General features: G+C 31.1%; 2 pseudogenes; both read left to right on the top strand.

Moving 5' to 3' along the window:
- The first annotated feature begins 3,248 nt into the window (after positions 1 to 3,248).
- On the top strand, positions 3,249 to 11,753 carry LOC111642037 (annotated as a pseudogene).
- On the top strand, positions 9,874 to 18,014 carry LOC111642030 (annotated as a pseudogene).
- Positions 18,015 to 22,089: the final 4,075 nt, after the last annotated feature.

Genomic DNA, 22,089 nt, shown 5'->3' with positions numbered 1-22,089 from the left:
AACTTGCTGAGTAATTAACTCCCTGGTGTGAAATTTGATACTTACTCGATAAAATAGTATTGTTAACGATTTAGGTCAGGCTGTAGGTTAATAAACACGGCTGAGTCTCACAATTAGGATATGCCATTTGTATTCTATTGTCTAGTAATTCGGTTATCCCTCTATTATAAAGGGGTATAACTGTAGACAGGGCCAGACTGGAAACAAAATTTAGCCCTAACATCTTATTAAAATCGACCTTCCAAAAAAGCTTCATTAATTAATTAAAAAATATTAATACTCACTTAGTAATTAGATTAGTTTGAATGTAATACTGATAGTATAGAAGTATAAGAGTTATTGATTCTTATTCTTCCTAGTAACAGATATCATAATTACCATTAACGTCTTCCGTTAAAATTATGCTTAAAATGTATATATAAAAGACGTTTCTAAAATTATACATGTCTTGTATGACATCAGCACTATGTTAACAGGTGATGAAGAGCATCGGCCTTTCCACGACCGGTTAACATGACATTCCATGACATTTGCAGAAATTGCCAGTTAGCCAAGCCCTAAATGTAGATGTTTCGAACTTATGACAAATATTATCACGTGTAATTAAATGGAGCATTTCGAGCTGATAATTTTATAATATTCATCTTAATGTATGAAGTTTTCTTTAATTTAAGAATATAGAAAAAAAAGTTCTATATTTTAAACTAAATAGCCGAGTTTCGATTTATAATTTTTGAAATGTCCTCTACTAGATTTACCTTTCACAAACATCAAATTATGGGATGTAGTTTGTTTTTTATTTTAACTAAATGAAAATTTAATATTTCTCACATTTTTAATCCATTTTTACTTCCTTTTTTCAATCCATTGTAAAATTTCATTTCTTAAAATTTAGTAAACTGCTTTACTTTATTAATATATTGAAATTAAGAAAAGAAGTTAAATAATAAGTATTAAATAAATTATTAGCTAAATAAGTTAGACCTATAAAAGGTAATTATGTTCACTAAGTATTCGGTGTATTCGAGATCTGGTCAAAATTCGTATTTGAAAAATTGACAATTGCCTATATTTGTTTTAAAGATAATTAAAAAGGTTAAAATATTTTAAAATTATTAAATACCGTAAAATGAAAAACTATTATAAGTCATTATAGTATAAGATACATGTACTATTTATTCTTTTGTATATTTAATAATGCTCTAAACCACGGGTGTCCAACCTTTTTGTTTCTCTGGGCCGCATTGGAAGAANATATTTTCTTTAATCAAGTACTTCTAAATTTTAATAAGTTCATATTAAAAATTATCCAGTCAGTTAGATTAAATTTAAATATTAAACAGTATTCTTTTGTTAACGTCAAGTAATCGAAACATTGTAATTTATAGGCAGCCAGTTTCTATCTAGTTCTATTTCCATCAATGATTAGGATATGCATTTATATTCTATTGCCTAGTAATTCAGTTATCTCTGTATTATAAAGGAGTATAACTGTAGACAGAGCCAGACTGGAAACAAAATTCAGCCCTAACATCTTATTAAAATCGGTCTTCTTAAAAAGCTTCATTAATTAAAGAAAAAGAATACCTGTACTAACTTTGTAACTAGATTAGTCTGAATATAATACCCGTAGTTTAGAAGTATAAGAGTTATTTTTCCTTATTCTTCCCACTAACAGATATTATAATTACCATTAACGTCTTCCGTTAAATTTATGTTTAAAGTGTATATATAAAAGACGTTTCTAAAGTTATGCATGTCTTGTATAACATCTGCACCATGTTATCCGGTCGTAGAGAGCATCGGCCTCTCTGACATTTGCACGAATTGCTAGTTAGCCAGTTTAGCCCTAAATGTAGATGCTTCGAACTTATGACAAATATTATCATGTGTAATTAAATGGAGCAGTACGANTAAGAGTTATTTTTCCTTATTCTTCCCACTAACAGATATTATAATTACCATTAACGTCTTCCGTTAAATTTATGTTTAAAGTGTATATATAAAAGACGTTTCTAAAGTTATGCATGTCTTGTATAACATCTGCACCATGTTATCCGGTCGTAGAGAGCATCGGCCTCTCTGACATTTGCACGAATTGCTAGTTAGCCAGTTTAGCCCTAAATGTAGATGCTTCGAACTTATGACAAATATTATCATGTGTAATTAAATGGAGCAGTACGAGCAATTTTATAATATTCGACTTAATGTATGAAAGATTTCTTTAATTTACGAATATAAATAAAATTCTATATTTTAAACTAAATAGCCGAGTTTCGATTTATAATTTTTGAAATGTCCTCTACTAGATTTACCTTTCACAAACATCAAATTATGGGATGTAGTTTGTTTTTTAACTAAATGAAAATTTAATATTTCTCACATTTTTAATCCATTTTTATTTCCTTTCTTCAATCCTTTGTGAACTTTCATTTCTTAAAATTTAGTATATTGCTTTACTTTATTAATATATTGATATTAAGAAAAAAAGTTAAATAATAAATTATTAATTTTAAATCTTATTAATTTTCTAAATTTTAAAATACCATAAAAGGAATAACTACTATAATAAGTCATTCTAGTATAAGATACCCTACTACACAATAAAAATATATATTTTCATATATACTTTTGTATATGTACTAATACTCTAAACAATATACAGTAATACCCCGAACTTACGCGATAGGTTGGACCGAGCGATAACCGCGTAAGTCGGGGTATAATTTCGCAATTTGTGTAAAATCTAAGTCGGATGTATGTAAGTTAATAAATGTTCTCGTTAATCTTATCTCGTCTTTTGATTCGTTCACGATTACAAGAAATCACCACACAGAGTCTCTCGAGTCTCCGTAGATATAACAAACACAGAAATAAATAACACAAAATAAATTGTAGCTATGTGTCGATTCCGCGCGACACGTCCGAANTTCTCGAGACTACTTGAGAAATCGCGCTTTAAATTTTTTTTCTCCAGAAACGAAACGTATCGATACAACAGAATCACTAATTAAAAATTACTTTACAGTAAATAATATTTATTTAAACATTATTAATTAAGTGTAAGAAAATGAATAATTCATCGAATACAAAAATATATAATTTCTGTATCTCTTGTTTATTTCTTCTTTCTCGATTATTCTAATTGATTCCTGATGCTTAGGCAACTGCACTGTTTATTAAACTGCCATTAATAATATAAATTACAAATTTCAAATATCATATCTATGTATTCCCATACAGGTTCTTCAGTCTTACAATGTTCTCCGTAGTGTTTGGACTGTTACTGATAGTTGCGGTCAAATGTCAGGATGTTGATGACCCAGACTACTACACAGCTGCTGTATACGAACACGTGAGGAAAGGTTACAAAACAGATCCGATTAAGGAATACATTGAAAAAAATTTGGCCGCTTATGAAAAAGTTGCAACGACAGCTGGTGAACACGTAAGTGCAATCAGAATGTGATAATTACTTTTTTTGTTTGATACTTAAAGCATACTTAATTCCAGAATGTCGACTTACTGGTTTTTCCTGAATTTGGACTCTTCTCATCCACGAAAAGAGAAGTTATAATTGACGATGCCCAATACGTTCCCGATCCGAAAATTGAACAATGGAATCCTTGTTTGGAACCCGACAGATATAACAATTCATATATTTTAGAAAAGTTAAGCTGCATGGCTAAGCAAAATAACTTGGTTATTTTGGCTAATATTCTGTCGAAAGTTCCTTGCGACAATTCTACTGATTGTCCAGACGATAAATTCTATTTTTACAACACCAATGTAGCCTTTAACAGGAGTGGTTTATTAATAGCACGATATAGGANAACGCTGGAAGGAGTACTAAATAAAGCTGGAGTTGGGACTCAAAGGATTATAGACCCAAAGCAAGAAAAGAAGAGAAAGGACCCAAGATAAAAAAGTGAGGAAAGTTGAAAAATTAAGGGTCAATATCTGCATAACAAAAGGTATATTTAACCTTCCTGATTTAATAAGAAAGAGCTTTATTCGTATATTTAACCTTTCTCATTATCATTTTATCTTTTGGCCTTTCTCTCCTTTCCCCGAATTTGAGTCTATACTCCTTTGAATCACAACTTCAGCTTTATTTAATATACCTTCCTCATTCACACATTTCCAAGTATTTTAAAATGTTTCCTTTCCACTCAAAATTAAAATATATATAAAGGTTTACTGCTTTGTGAAACGTCTTTTTTGAATTTGTGCCGTTGAAATAAATAAATAAATAAAATAAAATTTAAAAAATCTGTCGGTGTTGTTTACACGTTTATTGGGCCGCATTGGAACTTGCCTTGGGCCGCGGGTTGGACACCCCTAATTTAAATATTAAGCAATAGTCTTTCGTTACAGTTAGGTAATAGAAACATTGCAATTTATATCCAGCCAGTTTCTGTCTGTTTCTGTTTACCAATACATATCCTAATCAATGACGGAATGTATTATCTAGATCAGTGGTTTCCAATTAGTTTTTCCTGCGTACCACTTCAAGAAAGAGCTCAAACTCGCGTACCCCTTATAGCAGAAATTCATATTAATCCATACTAATATTATAAATTNTTACCGAAAAGGTAAGAATGCTGTTCAAGCGAGAAAAAAATTGTGTGACGTGTATGGAGAAGATGTATTGACAGAACGACAGTGCCAAAACTGGTTTTCAAAATTTTGTTCTGGTTTTCAAAATTCAGTATTGAAATTGAAAAACTGGTTTTCAATATTGAAGATGCATCACGTTTTGGATGGCCAGTTGAAGCCAATGAAAACAAAATAAAGGTACTGATTGAAGCAAACTGCCGAATAACAACACGTGAAATCACTAAGATATTAAATTTGTGAAATTGAACCGTTTATGATTACTTGAAACAAATTGGTTCTGTTTCAAAGCTTGATATATGGGTTCCACATGTTCTTAAAGAGAGATGCTCTCTTTGGTGGGATTTTAAAGAAATTTTTTTTGGAACTTTTACCAGACAATTTAACAANTTCAATTTTTACTTAGAAATAGATAAATTCATTTATTATAAAAGAGACAAATGAAAATTTATTTGAAAAACACAAATATTTGTTTTATTTGGGTCTCTAATTAATAAAAAGCGACGAAACGCCATTTTAAAGTACGTTTTTATTCAATTAATAGACTATAATTATAAATAATATGTAGCCGAAAAAGCAGTCAAAGCGCCAAATGATATTTTTTACGTCAAACCAAAAAAAGTAGTCACATTTGGCCCAATGTAGCCAAATCTTTGCAAGGTTGGAAGAAATACTAAATAAAGCTGGAGTTGTAAATCAAAGAATTATAGACCCAAGTGTGGGAAAAAGAGACAAAGGACAAAAGATAAAGAAGTGTAAAAGGTTGAAAAATTACGGGTCCATATTTGCTGAACAGAACATCTATTTAACCTTTCTCACTATTACATCTTTTGTCCTTTCTCATCTTTCCCTCCTTTTCACAAATTTGGGTCTATAATCCTTTGAGTCACAATTCCAGCTTTATTTAGTAATCCTTCCTCATTCACACATCTCCAAGTACAGTATTTGAAAATATTTCTTTCCACTCAAAAATAAAATATGAATAAAGGTTTTGTGAAACTTTTTTTTTTGAGTTTATGCCGTTGAAATAAATAAATAATAAAAAATTAAAACATTTGTCGGTTTTGTTTACACGTTTATTGGGCCGCATTGGAACTTGCCTTGGGCCGCATGCGGCCCGCGGGCCGCGGGTTGGACACCCCTGATTTATAGTCAAAAGGTTCTTTATATAATTAAGACTTAACAGTTTTTATATAATGTTAGAATCAGATTTTTTGAAATTAATCAATACAAAACGTAGAATGTGTCAAGAGCCAATATCAATCTTTCATATTCTTTGCAAATGTAGAAAATTAGTGGGTATTATAAAAAAATTTGATTTGTCTTACTTGGAAAATTGTTCTTCAATGAATGATCTATATCAATTAATTTTTCAAGGTTTTTCAACATTGTGTTAAAATTGTATAATTTCTTTATGAAGTATTGTGTAATGCAAGATAGCTCTCCTGAAGTTCAGGAGTATATTTTACAATTAAGTTTTAGCAACTCCATTGTAATCATAATATGCAAATAAATATCTTGACAAAACCTGACACATTATACTGTACTAAAGCAACAACCACTGCCATATGACATCAGGGTATAATAATTATAAATTACTGACAAATTTGACCAAAGAGAGAGGCATTAGGTACCATCTTGTATTAAATTTAATNACGTAAAAATTCTCTAATTAGTCTGGAAACGGGGGACCTAATTCTTGCATTCTGTGAAAACGGGTAAGATTAGCTATAATGTAATTATCTTAATCTTCACTATCGTTACTTTTTGCCCAGCGAAGCGGGTCCTTGCAACTAGATTCTAGATTACTTAGAAAAACAGTCTTTTATATATATATAAAAAAACTATACTATTACATACAAATAAAAACCCAGCGAAGCGGGATCTTGCAGCTAGTCATTATATATTTTTACAGCTAGCATTTTAAGGCTTATTTATAAAAAATTTTGTTTGATTTTGTGCAATTGTTTATTTTTTGTGTCCCATCAAATATGGAAGATCGAAAGCAGCATTTTCAGCTAATTTTGCTCTTTTATTAACGAAAAGGTAAGAATGCTGTTCAAGCGAGAAAAAAATTGTGTGACGTGTATGGAGAAGATGTATTGACAGAACGACAGTGCCAAAACTGGTTTTCAAAATTTTGTTCTGGTTTTCAAAATTCAGTATTGAAATTGAAAAACTGGTTTTCAATATTGAAGATGCATCACGTTTTGGATGGCCAGTTGAAGCCAATGAAAACAAAATAAAGGTACTGATTGAAGCAAACTGCCGAATAACAACACGTGAAATCACTAAGATATTAAATTTGTGAAATTGAACCGTTTATGATTACTTGAAACAAATTGGTTCTGTTTCAAAGCTTGATATATGGGTTCCACATGTTCTTAAAGAGAGATGCTCTCTTTGGTGGGATTTTAAAGAAATTTTTTTTGGAACTTTTACCAGACAATTTAACAACTGATTCAAAAGTGTACTGCCATCGAGTAAACAAATTGAGTAATATCATTAAACAGAAAAGGCAGCCAGAATTGATCAACAAAACAGGTGTAGTGTTTTACCATGATAATGTCAAATTTCACACAAGTTTGGTAACTCATCAGAAACTGTTATAACTTAGATGGGATGTGCTATCATACCAACCATATTCACCAGATCGAACACACTCGGATTATTACTTGTAAATAATAAAAAATTAAAACATTTGTCGGTTTTGTTTACACGTTTATTGGGCCGCATTGGAACTTGCCTTGGGCCGCGGGTTGGACACTCCTGCTCTAAACAATATATTTTATTATTTAATAAATTAAATTTCTGCAGAATTCTTGAAAAATGTGGCTTTAAATTTATGTTCTCGAGAAAACAGAAACACTAATTCAAAAATGCATCAATGACTTGCGTAACTTTCTCGGCAAAAATTTTAAATAATACTGGCGTCATCTATTATGAGATTTTGTTATAAAAACTTTATATATTTTTAATTACTATAAAATGGAAAAAAGCTTAATTTTGGACGTAGGATTAGTTTTATAAGTGTAAATGTTAATAACAAATAAAATTTAAGTCCTACACCTCTCGAGATATGACACATGACCCCCTCTATCTCCACATCCTTTCGACCTTTCACATAAAAGTTAATAGCATCAATGACCTCACCATGCCAAATTACATTTCTTAATTTTTTCTCTATCCTGAAATATTAAGCGAAATAGACGCCAATACACCCGCACAGATACATACAGGTAACCCCCGTATAACACGGTAGTTACGTTCCAAAAAATTGCCGTGTTATGCGAATCCGTGTTATACGAAACAAAGAACTAATACGAAAAGGAGGGTTAGGTTCCAAAAATTAAAAAACATGCTAGTATATTTTCATAATTAAGATAAATATCTTCATTAAAATTTTTTTAAGTGATACATATTAATATAAATTAAACAATGTTTTCTTCGTCATCACTAAAAACACTATTAATTAACCGAGAGCGTTTTCTTTTTGGCAAGTTATCCTTATCCTCTGAGCATTTTTCTGCATTATCTTCAGATCCATGCTTTACCTTTTGCAAAATGTATGTAATTTTAGATTGCTTGCTTCTAGTTAAAAGGTCTTTATAAATTTCCTTATATGGTGCTAAGCACTTATGAAGAATAAAGCAAGTATGGAATAAGGGAAAAACATTCGGCAACATCAGAAGCAGAAGCGTCGCGATCTGGCAACATTGAAACAAGTTTCGAGAAGGACCACGTGTATCGACAGAAGGCGAGAAGAGAAAATTTACATACTTAAGTACTAATAGTTCACGAAAATAATAATTTTCGTGAACTATTATTACTTAAGTATGTAAAAATTTATTACATTTCCTGTTGTACGAGGGTTTTACCCAATTCTCGAACCGTGTCAGAGTGAATCCGTGCTATAAAGGTACCGTGTTATACGGGGGATGGTACCAATTCTCGAACCGTGTTAGAGCGAATCCGTGCTATAGAAGTACCGTGTTATACGGGGGTTACCTGTACATATCCACGGAATTTTTTGCCGTTTTTCGTTCCAGGAAGTCTCAAAACGTGGAGATTTGTAAAAAGCTTGGAGGGTCAAATTTGACACGATTCCAATACACCCCCTTCTTATATATACGGTAACAGCAGAGAATGTAAAATCACTTGACATTAACTAATATATTTTTTTTAATACTGTTAACGCCCGAGAAAATGGATCAATTTCATACCACAATACAAAAATATATAATTTCTATATTTATTATTTATTTTTCTTTTCTTGTTGATTACTCTAATTAATTAAGTGCATAGTCAAATAAATCGTTTACTACCATTACTAAACTTCCAATAAGAACATAAACTACAAATTTCATCTATATCTATATATTCCCAGACAGTCTCTTCTATCTTACAATGTTCTCCGTAGTATTTGGACTGTTACTGATAGTTACGGTCAAATGCCAGGATGCTGATAACTCAGACTACTACACAGCTGCTGTATACGAACACGTGAAGCAAGGTAATTTCAAAACAGAACCAAGGAAAGCATTGTAAAAAATTTGGCCGCTTATGAAAGAGCTGCAACGACAGCTGGTCAACACGTAAGTGCAATCAAAATGTGATAATTACTTTTTTTGTTTGATACTTAAAACTTGCTATATTCCAGAATGTTGACTTGCTGGCTTTTCCTGAGTATGGACTCTTCTCATCCACGAAAAGAGAAGTTATAATTGACGATGCCCAATACGTTCCCGATCCGAAAATTGAACAATGGAATCCTTGTTTGGAACCCGACAGATTGAAACAATTCATATATTTTAGNAATTATGTATTCGCTCGAACTTCGTTAAAACCTCAACTGTACCCCGAACAACAACCGAAGTTGTAGGAGGAAATTCACGTATTTTACCGATCTAGGTATCCCCCCTTTTTCAAATTTTAATATCGACTCGAAATAATAATGTAATAATAATAAGTTTTAATAAAAATTATAAACTGTAAATTGAATTTTGTCATAACGAGTTTGCTTAAATTTCCTTTCTTCTGAGATCGCAGCAATGCGCGACGGATAAGCTAGTATGTCTATAAAAACCAAAAGTGAATGTTGCTTACAAATACTAAACCTGTTACTTTCAACTTTTGCGAACAGGATCGAAAAAAAGTTGCTTTTTCATATCATTTACGAATAATTTCTGATGATGTCATTTGTAAAAAATGCAGTTGGTTATATTTATGAATCTCTATCATAGAACATCTCTGTGTTGTGGGTATTTATTTGAACTCTTACAGTAGAAAACCACAGATTCCTCGGTAAGTTAAAATACTTAATTAAACTCGCCGCGGTACTTTAAAATTTTCTGTGTCTGGCTATCTGTGTAGTTTATGTTTCATTTGTGTCCTAGCTATTTTCGTCTATAATTTTATGTAATTTGTATAATTGAGCTATGATATTTATACGATTTTTTAAATTTATTTTCTTTAAAATAGATTTTGTATGTATCGTATCAAAAAAGTTTAATGCTTATTTGTTTAGAATTAGTTATACGAAAATTAATTTTAGAAGCAAGTATAGGAGTATCAATGTATTAATACAGTTTTAGTAAAAATTTGATAAAATTCTTCAATATTTTCTTTAATCAAGTACTTCTAAATTTTAATAAGTTCATATTAAAAATTATCCAGTCAGTTAGATTAAATTTAAATATTAAACAGTATTCTTTTGTTAACGTCAAGTAATCGAAACATTGTAATTTATAGGCAGCCAGTTTCTATCTAGTTCTATTTCCATCAATGATTAGGATATGCATTTATATTCTATTGCCTAGTAATTCAGTTATCTCTGTATTATAAAGGAGTATAACTGTAGACAGAGCCAGACTGGAAACAAAATTCAGCCTTAACATCTTATTAATCGGCTTTCTTAAAAAGCTTCATTAATTAAAGAAAAATAATACTAACTTTGTAACTAGATTAGTTTGAATATAATACNTTTGCCTTAATCGGTACTTTTGTTTGCTTCGATATTGTATGGAAAGAATCAGTTCAAATGGTTGAAAAATATAAACCTGATGCTGTTATATTTTCAACTCTATGGTTCGATTTCAAGGAACTAGGAATGAATGCTGTTCAAGTGCAACAATCTTGGGGAATCGCAAATAACGTCACCATTATAGCAGCTAATAGGCAACGTCCAGATTATGGATCTTTAGGAAGCGGAATGTTTTTTGGAGATACTGGAATCGGCAATTACGTTTATATCGCAGATGGTCAATCCAGACTACTGATCTCTAAAGTTCCAAAAAGAGGCGTTACACCACCTCAAGAATTTCCGCCTCCAATTATTATTGAATTTGGTGATTTTGCAATAGGAAAATCTGATAACAATATATCTTCTGGAGTATGTTCTAGGAAAATACTAGGATCCCCATCAAACTACAAGGATTTCAGATGCCAGGATTATGACCTCAGTAACTTTACGTTAGTTAAAGTGAATGCGGAAAATCACGTGGAAGCTTGTAATAATGGACTTTGCTGTAGCGCTAGTTATAAAGTACAGTTATCGGACGAAGACTATTATCTGGCAGTTTTCAATGGAACTTATACAGCTTTCGAAAGATATACATGGTGGATAGAAGCTTGTTTTTTTGTGCGCTGCGATTCCTATAAAGGGAAGGCGTGTTCCACCTTTCCTACAAAAGCTAGCACTGTCTTTGAAGAGCTTAAAATCGAAGCTAATTTCACTACTCCATATGTCTATCCCAGTATTTCTATTAGCGGCCTACAACTAGCCCCCAAACAGAACTGGGTTTACAAACCATAAATTACATTTCAAAACAGAATCTGACAGCCTCTTACTTGCTACTTTATTCGGAAGATCTTACGATAGAGATCCGGAGTAATTTTTCCAGCTTTATTATTTCTTATTTTTTATATAATATATAAATATTTTTATACTTTTGGGAAAAAGAAGGTTACGGAGAATTTTTTTCGGAGTGCTTCGAGGGTAGTTGTTTTAAAATTGTTATTTTCAAAAGAAAGGAATATTCAATTTAAAATAACAAAAGATGTTTTGGTATCACAAAGCGAAAATAGGAGTTGATCAACATCTCTTTACAGATTTCCTGCAAATGATAAGATGAGAAATTATATTACGAACTGTTATAAATATAAAAATATGATTGCATTTAACATTTTAAAGACGATTGATTTTTCTTTTTTTGTATAAGATTAATCGTAGACGAAGATTTTTTGACAATTTCTACGGTATTATATATGAAAGTAACTATGTCATTAAACATGAAAATTTTGTAACAAATATAGTGATTATTGTACTTTGCTTCTACTTTCAAGCAAATGTTTCAAAAATGAATATATCTTATTCAATTGTAATAACATTTTCAGAATAATATAAAAATGCATATTGCTTTATATTGCCAAAAAGTATAGTATTCTATCATTTATTTTGTTTGTTCATTGCTTTATATACAATATTTTTCGTAAGACACGCACCTTAGGAGATTGGGCGGACAGCATCTGGAGTAAGTGTTCTAGTTATATGTTGTATCATTTCGGGTCTGCAATATTGTCAAACGGAAATGAATTACACGAAATTCATAAGCGTGGTCGAATCACTTTCAACTTATGTAGGCCCAGTTGCATAGTTCTGTAATTAACTGGTGGATGTGAATATTAAACTTGTTTTTCGAGATAAAAAAAACAAAAATTGCGGAAGGAAAAATATTCGCCTCGGAATAGTCTGAAAAGAATTTATCACAAGGACCTTTGCTGTCCTCCATATTCCATGATGCTGCCTTAGAGTTATGGAAGGATTTATATGAGAGACCTTTGCTCTTTTTGTTTATTACGAAAAAATAAGGCTTTTGCTAGTTATAGTTGATGGGATAAACCAGGTAGGAGTGTAAATAATGAAGAGGTCAAAGATTTGATGCGAGTAACAGTAGAAATAGTGTATTATCGATAATGTAAATGGGATAAATGGAGGAATGCTAGAGATTTTCATAAGGATGGATATTTTAAGTAAAAGTCTCGGACCTTCGCCATTTCCTTTTGCCTGAGGCATCAGTTAAAAACACTGACTTAACACATTGTAGGCCTATAAAATTTTCAAACACTTAACTTACTTAAAGAAAAAAATGAACTTAGTTCAAACTTTCAACTTAGAAAATATTTTCGTTTTTTTAAATAAAACATAATACAAAATGTTATTGTAAATATTTATAATAAGATTTTAAAAAGCAAAGATGGTCAATACTCCGATCACTCAATTTGATTCTTATTTTAGTAATAAAAAGTCCTGCTACCGAAGATGCCCTTTCCGATTCAATTGATGTGAGTGGATTTAATGAATTNAATAAAACATAATACAAAATGTTATTGTAAATATTTATAATAAGATTTTAAAAAGCAAAGATGGCCAATACTCCGATCATTCAATTTGATTCTTATTTTACTAAAGAAAAGTCCTGCTACCGAAAATGTCCTCTTCGATTTAATTGATGTGGGTGGAATCGTCTTTAATTAATGCATTTAAGATAAGACGGATGTTATGTGTTTTTTCATCCGTAACCTGGAAGATTTCTACCTCGGATGCTTTAATAGCGGCATCGAGCTTACAGCCCGATAATTCGACAGTTCATTTGGCTTTAATAATCAAGTTTATGAAGAAAAACTTAATACTTGCATACTTCGTACTCGTTTGTATCCCTGCCCAATTTGCACAACATGGCATAATACAGTTATTGAAAACTACTGGGCATGGATAAAAATTAAGACAGCATCGGCACAATTATTCCAGATATTACAGATTCTGACAAAGATTTTTCAGATTCCTGTCACAAATAGGCTACATATTGATTATTGTGACATGCCATAATAACCAAATTTTTAGAAAACTAATAAGCGGGCTTAAAATTAATAAATAAAAATGTATTCTGACAGTTTATGGGCTAATTATATACTTTCTATTTGCAAAATTTTCTGGACTTTAACACAAAATAAGAAAAAAGTCAATTTTTAAGAAATTTACGGGATTTCTCGGAATGAGAAGAATTTCCCGGGTTACAAAACAGCTGGGATCCCGTTGGAAAAACCCTAGTGAATATCATACAATTGAAAGGAACAGACTCGATATTAAAGTATTGATTGTTACTTTTTACTGTATACGTCTTTGGTTGTACAAATGACAAAAGGGAAATTGAGTATTATACATTACTAATATACGCGATCGATAAAATTTCCGGGAGAGAATTCCTTCACGCCCATTCTCAGAAATTTTTCGTTTACCCGTTCCCTAATCTCGAGAACTGTTAATCGAGAAGGCGGAAAAATTGGCTCCTAGAACCCAGTGATACCCATAATGAAAAATAAATATACTACGCACAGTGTATCTTTTAGACATTTTCACACTTTATGATTACGTAAACTTACGTTGTATTACAATATTACACCACTAGAAATACACGCGTGATACCAGAATCAGATAACACATGACCAATTAATTTTAGCACTTGTAAATCGAGCATATTTGATCACGGAGAATAGAAAAAAGTTTGCATTTACACAAAAAAAATATTTATTTTCACAAACCAAGATTTGACTACAAAATCATCGTGAGGTAAACTGACTAAAGAAATCTAAGGTAGCTTACGTTAATATAACATTATAGTCGCATTCCTGGTTGTGAAATTAAATATTTCTCTATGTCAGAGGTCGCCAAAGTGGTCGATATCGACTCCCAGGGGTCGATGCAACATCATTGGGTGGTCGATGCGGCTAAGGAGTCACAACTTTTTTTTTTTTTTTTTTTGCCTATACAGAGATCACAACGTTTTTTTTTGCTCATACACTTACACTTGTAATAAACCGTTACGGTCAATGTGAGGTTTTGGAAAGTGGTTGGGGGTCGACGGTTTAAAAAGTTTGGCGACCCCGGCTCTATGTAAACACAAACTGTATCTGTTTTTCACGATGAATGTTTAGTATGACTGCATTGCTCATCTCTTAAACGTAATAAATTTTAGTAAAAATAAAAGTAATAAATAGTATTAATTTTTTAAATAAATTTATAAAACAAAGCAATTTTTTTCATTCACACAAATGCATATTCTTTACTGTTGCCTGGAAAACAAACTGTAATAACCTTTACATTTATATGCATATGTCTATAAAACCAAAAGTGAAAGTAGTTTACAAACACTAAACAGGTTGTTTTCAACTTTTACGAACAGGTGGGATAAAAAGTAGCAATATTTACGAATAATTTATGATGATGTCATTTGTATAAGATATGATTGGTTATATTTCTCAATCTTTATCATTCTTGGAACCTGTCTGTATTTATCTGAATATTTACAGAAGAAAAATACGAACACTTACAGAAGACACCAGATCCTTCGGTAAGTTAAATAGTTCTTATTAAAAAATTATCCATTCGTTAGATTAAATTTAAAATATTAAACAATAGTCTTTTGTTAACGTTCGGTAATAGAATTATAGCAATTTATAAGCCAGGCAGTTTCTGTCTCGTTCTATTTTCGTCATTGATTAGGATATGTATTGGTAACGTATTATCTACTTAATTCGGTTATCTCTCAATTGCAAAAGGACGTACTGTAGATGTTTCAAATTTATGACAAACATACTATCGAATGTAACTAAATAAAGCAGTTATAGCTGATAATTTTACAATATTCGCCTTAACATATCCAAGATTTTTTAATTAAAAAATGTAAATAAAATTTCTAGATTTTAAAATAAACAGCTGAGCTTTCATTTATAAAATTTTCGAAGTGAACAAGATTTGTTTTAACTAAATATCAATTTAACATACTTAATAAACCAACTACGAGTTGATCGACTATCCCGGCAGCAACCAAAATTACGTGTGTGGCGTCATCTGTAATGATATTTTATTATTAAAACTTTTTATATTTTTAATGATTATAAAATAGAGAAAAGCTTAATTTTGAGGATAGGAATTAGTTTTATTAAAAATTGTAAAAGCTATTAACGAGTAAAATTGGCATTAAGTCCGATCTTAAACGAGATATGACACAAAAATTAAGCTTTTTGACATTTATAGTTCTGTAATTAAAACTATAACAAGTTTTTTTTTATAACAAAATCTCATAAAAGATGGTGCCACGCAATTTATTTAATTTGCTTATTAATAAAAAAAATTCTTTTTTAGTAAAAACTCATAACAGCCGAGAACGTTACGAAAATCGTTGCTAGATTTATTTATTTATTTATTATATTAAATTTCTCGAGCGTATTTGCGAATTAAAAATCACCATACAAAAAATATTTCTTTAAACACTATTAATTAACACGTAAAAAATGGATTACTCTTTCTACAATACAAAAATATCTAATTTCTGTATCTTTTATTTATTTTTTGTCAATTAGTCTAAATGATTCTTGATGCTTAGGCATATAAAATAAACTATAAATTTCAAATATCATATTTATGTATTCCCATACAGGTTCTTTCGTCTTACAATGTTCTCCGTAGTGTTTGGACTGTTACTGATAGTTGCGGTCAAATGCCAGGATGTCGATGACCCAGACTACTACACAGCTGCTGTACATGAACACGTAAGGAAAGGTAATTACAAAACAGATACGACTAAGGAATTCATTGAAAAAAATTTGGCTGCTTATGAAAGAGCTGCAACGACAGCTGGTCAACACGTAAGTGCAATCAAAATGTGATAATTACTTTTTTGTTTGATACTTAAAACTTGCCATATTCCAGAATGTTGACTTACTGGCATTTCCTGAAGGTGGACTCTTTCCACCTTCGGATAGAGCAGATACAATTGACGATGTCCAATATGTTCCAGATCCGAAAATTGAACAATAAAATCCTTGTTTGGAACCCGACAGATACAACAATTCATATATTTTAGAAAAGTTAAGTTGCATGGCTAAGCAAAATAACTTGGTTATTTTGGCTAATATTCTGTCGAAAGTTCCTTGCGACAATTCTACTGATTGCCCGGATGATAAATTCTACGTTTATAACACCAATGTAGCCTTTAATAGAAGTGGTTTATTAATAGCACGATATAGGAAAACTCATTTGTTTTTCGAAGATGACCTTAACGTCCTTCCAAAACCCGAATTTATTGTATTTTCTACTGATTTTGCCTTAATCGGTACTTTTGTTTGCTTCGATATTGTATGGAAAGAATCAGTTCAAATGGTTGAAAAATATAAACCTGATGCTGTTATATTTACAACTCTATGGTTAGAATTCATTGAACCAGGAATGAACGCAGTTCAAGTTCAACAATCTTGGGGAATCGCAAATAACGTCACCATTATAACAGCTAACAGACAATATCCAAAGTATGGATCTTTAGGAAGCGGAATGTTTTTTGGAGATACTGGAATCGGCAATTACGTTTATATCGCAGATGGTCAATCCAGACTACTGATCTCTAAAGTTCCAAAAAGAGGCGTTACACCACCTCAAGAATTTCCGCCTCCAACCATTATTGAATTGGGTGATTTTGAAACAGGAAAATCTGATAACAATATATCTTCTGGAGTATGTTCTAGGAAAATACTAGGACCCCCATCAAACAATAACGACTTCAGATGCATTGATTACGACCTCAGCAACTTTACGTTAGTTAAAGTGAATGCGGAAAATCACGTGGAAGCGTGTAATAATGGACTTTGCTGTAATGCTAGTTATAAAGTACAGTTATCGGACGAAGACTATTATCTGGCAGTTTTCAATGGAACCTTTCAAACTTTCGAAAGATATACATGGTGGATAGAAGCTTGTTTTTTTGTGCGCTGCGATTCCTTTGAAGGGAAGGAGTGTTCCACCTTTCCTACAATAGCTAGCACTGTCTTTGAAGAGCTTAAAATGGAAGCTAATTTCACCACTCCATATGTCTATCCCAGCATTTCTATTAGCGGCCTACAACTACCCCCCAAAAAGGACTGGGTTTACTACAATCATAAATTGCATTTCAAAACAAAATCTGACAGCCTCTTACTTGCTACTTTATACGGAAGATCTTACGATAGAGATCCGGAGTAATTTTTCCAGCTTTGTGATTTCTTATTATTATATATATAATCTAGGAATATTTTTTACTCTATTGTTTTATTTTATGTTAAATTCTAAACTAAAAATTAGTTTGCAATGACAATAAAGTTCTGTTGTGAAGTTTTAAACTAGAATCATTACTGGAAAAATCACTATGTATTACTATTTTACAATTTTATTATTGAAAATGGTAAAATATTATATCATACTTTAAAATATTCATATGAATTTACTTCTCAAAACAATTACATTGTGTTTTGGATGGGCAAAGAATAATGTACGAGTATCTATGAAATTAAAGTATTTTTTACTATAACAAGATTAGTCATTTTCTTCTAAAAGTATGATATTTTTTAAATACATGTAAGCTGGAATTTATAAAACAAAGCAATTTTTTTCATTCACATAAATGCATATTTGTTACTGTTGTTTGGAATACAAACTGCAATAAACTTTATAATTATATTCATATGTCTATAAAAACCAAAAGTGAAAGTAGTTTACAAATACTAAACCGGTTTTTTCAACTATTGCGCACAGAATGGAGGATAACTTGCAACATTTACGAATAATCTACGATGATGTCATTTGTAAAAAATGCAATTGGTTATATTTCTGAATCTCTATTATTCTTAGAATCTGTCTGTGTTGTGGGTATTTATTTGAACTCTTACAGAAGAAAACAACAGATTCCTACGTAAGTTAATATATTTAAATTCGTCGCGATAATTTCATTAAAATAGTTTTTGTATGTATCCTATCAAAAAAGTTTAATGCTTATTTGTGAAGAATTAGATTAATCCATTCAGTTAGATTAAATTTAAATATTAAACAATATTCTTTTGTTAACGTCAAGTAATCGAAACATTGTAATTTATAGGCAGCCAGTTTCTATCTGGTTCTAATTCCATCAATGGTTAGGATATGCATTTCTATTCTATTACCTAGTAATTCGGTTATCTTTCTATTATAAAGGGGTATAACTGTAGACAGGGCCAGACTGGAAACAAAATTCAGCCCTAACATCTTATTAAAATCGGTCTTCTTAAAAAGATTCATTAATTAAAGAAAAATAATACTAACTTTGTAACTAGATTAGTTTGTATATAATACCCGTAGTTTAGAAGTATGAGTTATTTTTCCTTATTCTTCCCACTAACATATTATAATTACCATTAGCGTCTTCCGTTAAAATTATGCTTAAAGTGTATATATTTAAGACATTTCTAAATTTTTCTTTTAATGATATGAAATCGTGCTTTGCAATTTGCTTCCGCTCCTAACACAATGAAGTGTTATAAATTAAGACACTTGGCGGGTGTCTTAATTTATAGCACTTCATTGTGTTAGGAGCAGAGACGTTTCTAAAGTTATGCATGTCTTGTATAACAGCAGCACCATGTTATCCGATAGTGGAGAGCATCGGCCTCTCTGACATTTGCAGGAATTGCTCCGACTCTCCTCCACTCGCGTAACTGAACGAAACGCCATCCCTGACAAGAAAGTAGGTCACCGACCTGTGGCCGGAAGGAGAGGACTTTCCGACCTCCCAGTGGCTCACAAATTGGTGTAGCAGGAGTGGGATTTCGAACTAAAAATTCCTAGAAATATCACACTACCATGGTTATTAAATAAACTAGTTGGGAAGATGCTATTGTTCTCACCCTTCGTTTTCGTTGTAGGAACAACTGCTCCCGATAGGGCGGAATTCCAGTCGTCCTGTAGGCTAAATTGGCGAGAGTTGCCTTAGCGCGTGTATTTTTAAAGGGGTTTTTGTATCGTTTTTAGGTATATCAGTTTTATTTTTTCAGTTTTTTGTAACACACGAATATTGATTCGGCTTCGGATGGTCGATTTTTACGAACAGGCACGTGAATTTAGAATCGATGGATTTTTAGCAAGTGGAATGTGAAAATGTGGCATTGTTATTGTAATAGCAAAAGTTGTACATTTTTACATCATTTGCAGACTGCACTTTTTTGCAAGGTAGAAAAACAAGATATTTGGCAAGAAAGGTGGAGAAATCAGCAAGAAAGTTGTTCCGCTTATATTAAATTCGTAACCGTAATAAAACTGAATAATTTTATGTAAATATTGTTAATAAACATGAAGTATATATTGTACTATATTTATTTATTTAGCTTTCATTATTCTATTTAAAAAAAAATAATTTCTTCCTTTCGAATTCTATGTCAGAATATAGATTTCAACAATAGAAAAAGGCTCAATAATTTCTTTTCCTGAATTGAATTATATTCGGAAAGGTCTTAATTTATATTTAGAAGTCGCGTTACATCCATTTTATATAAGTTTTCTATATACTCGACCGCTTTTAGCCTAAATCCTAACCGCAGTGCTCCTAGTGAGCAAAATTGGCTCTATGCAGAAAATTCTGCACTTCTCCCAAACCAGTTTATCTACTAACAGCAGTACAGTATATATCGTCGAGGTAAACCATGCGCGTGTCGCCATCTGTTATCGAAAAACTATAACACATCATTTTCGTGGTACGATCGATAAATGTTTATTCGTTAATTTTGACATTTCTCTTTGACATTCAGGTAATTGTACGTGTTTTAATACTCATTTTCAGTCTATGTAGAAAAATTAATACATTTATGTGTCACGTGTAAAATTTTAGATATTACCAATTGCAAGCTAAGTGCGAATTTTAATCGAATTTATTTTTTTTTTTGATCTTCGGAAACTACGATGAAATTGAATTGCGTAAATTAGTGGTTCTCAACCTTTTTTGTTGATGTACCCCATTAGTCCATTAGTTGTTTCACGAGTACCCCTTATATTTTTGTACGTAAATTTTATAATTACTGCATTAGATGTATACAGCCCTTATAACTGAGAGCCATAAAAAACTCTAACTAACTATAACTAAAAGTGGATTACTTATTTTACGTAAATAATAAATTTAAACAGGTACATACATTTATTTATTATTATTTGATAAGTATATTATATAATATCACAAGTCATTTCAATACGTGCATAAATTACATTTCCTAAAAATAAATAATTATAATTAATGATAAACAAAATTTAAATTATTCTACAATAATTTCTAACAATTTAATGAAATATTTGTTGCAATAAATCTTCGGCAATTTTTTTCAAAATTTTGTTCCCACCTTATTAACTGACAACGAATGTCTGCTGATGTGTCAAACCTGTTTTTTTTTTTTTTTTTTTTTTTTGTCACAAATACATCGTTTAAATGGTAAAAGTTTTCTTTAGACCTTTTAAATTGGACCTTGCATAGCTTTAGCTCCATCAGTGCAGATGTCGATGCACTTTTTTCAATCTATTTCATTATTTCGAATGAAAACATTGATTTTATTGAAAATATCAAAACCCGTAGTTGTATGTTTTAGGCCGTGGCACATTAACAAATCTTCGCAAAGCTCATCGTTGTACTGATATTTCACAAAACCTAAAAGTACTGCCAATCCGCTGACATCTATTCTAAAATTAATGCTCGGTTAAATCGAAATTTTACTAGACTACAGGTTCACTCGGCACTAACGGCACAAATAGACGGGTAAATTGAGCGGATAAACAAGTTGTTTGGACTGTTAAAAGGGAAATCGGTGTTCGTACTGGGATATTTTAAAGCAAGTTTTTGTTTTTTCTTGTGTTAATAATTTACAGCAAATTCATTAACATGCGCCATTTTATAATGAAAGTTAGATGTACCCCTTCTATTTACGCTTGTACCCCTAGGGGTACATGTACCCCCCGGTTGAGAACCACTGGCGTAAATAATATAAAAATCTCTAAAATATTCAGGATTGCGTGCTAATTATTTTTAATTGATGTGTATATTCTTCTAATAGAAGACATAAAAGGAATTGATGTGTTAGATGATTTGACATATGAAGAAACGATAATTTCTATGCTAATGTTAACCAAGACGGAAGATTAATTACTGTAAATTGTTATAATCTTTCGGAAAGAAATGCTATTGCTCGTTAATACATTGAGAATTTTTCATTCGTGAGAATTAAAACTTGCATTACTGATGTCTATAAATGGATTTCATACGTAAACGACTCCATTACTCTAATGCAGTGGTTCCCAACCTTTTTTCATTAGCGTACCCCGTGACATGTCATATCTCTAGATTGTACCCCGTGACATGTCATATCTCTAGATTGTGCCCCTCATTTAAGAAATTTAGTGAGTAACCGTATTGTTAATTTTACATATTGTAACTTTAAATTAAAGAAAAAAACCTAAAAGAAAAAATGTATAATAAAGTTGTGATTGTTGCAAGAAACATTTTTTATCTAATAATTTTTTAATACTATTAGTTTGTGATACATAATATATTATTTTTTCTGCCATAATAACTAACTTTTTTCTGTACCCCTAAACAA

The sequence above is a fragment of the Centruroides sculpturatus genome, unplaced genomic scaffold (assembly GCF_000671375.1).
Source record: "Centruroides sculpturatus isolate CEXI.00-Female unplaced genomic scaffold, Cexi_2.0 scaffold1557, whole genome shotgun sequence".
Taxonomy (NCBI): Eukaryota; Metazoa; Arthropoda; class Arachnida; order Scorpiones; family Buthidae; genus Centruroides; species Centruroides sculpturatus.
The sequence above is the reverse complement of the archived record's forward strand: the minus strand, read 5'-3'. Positions and strand labels throughout refer to the sequence as shown.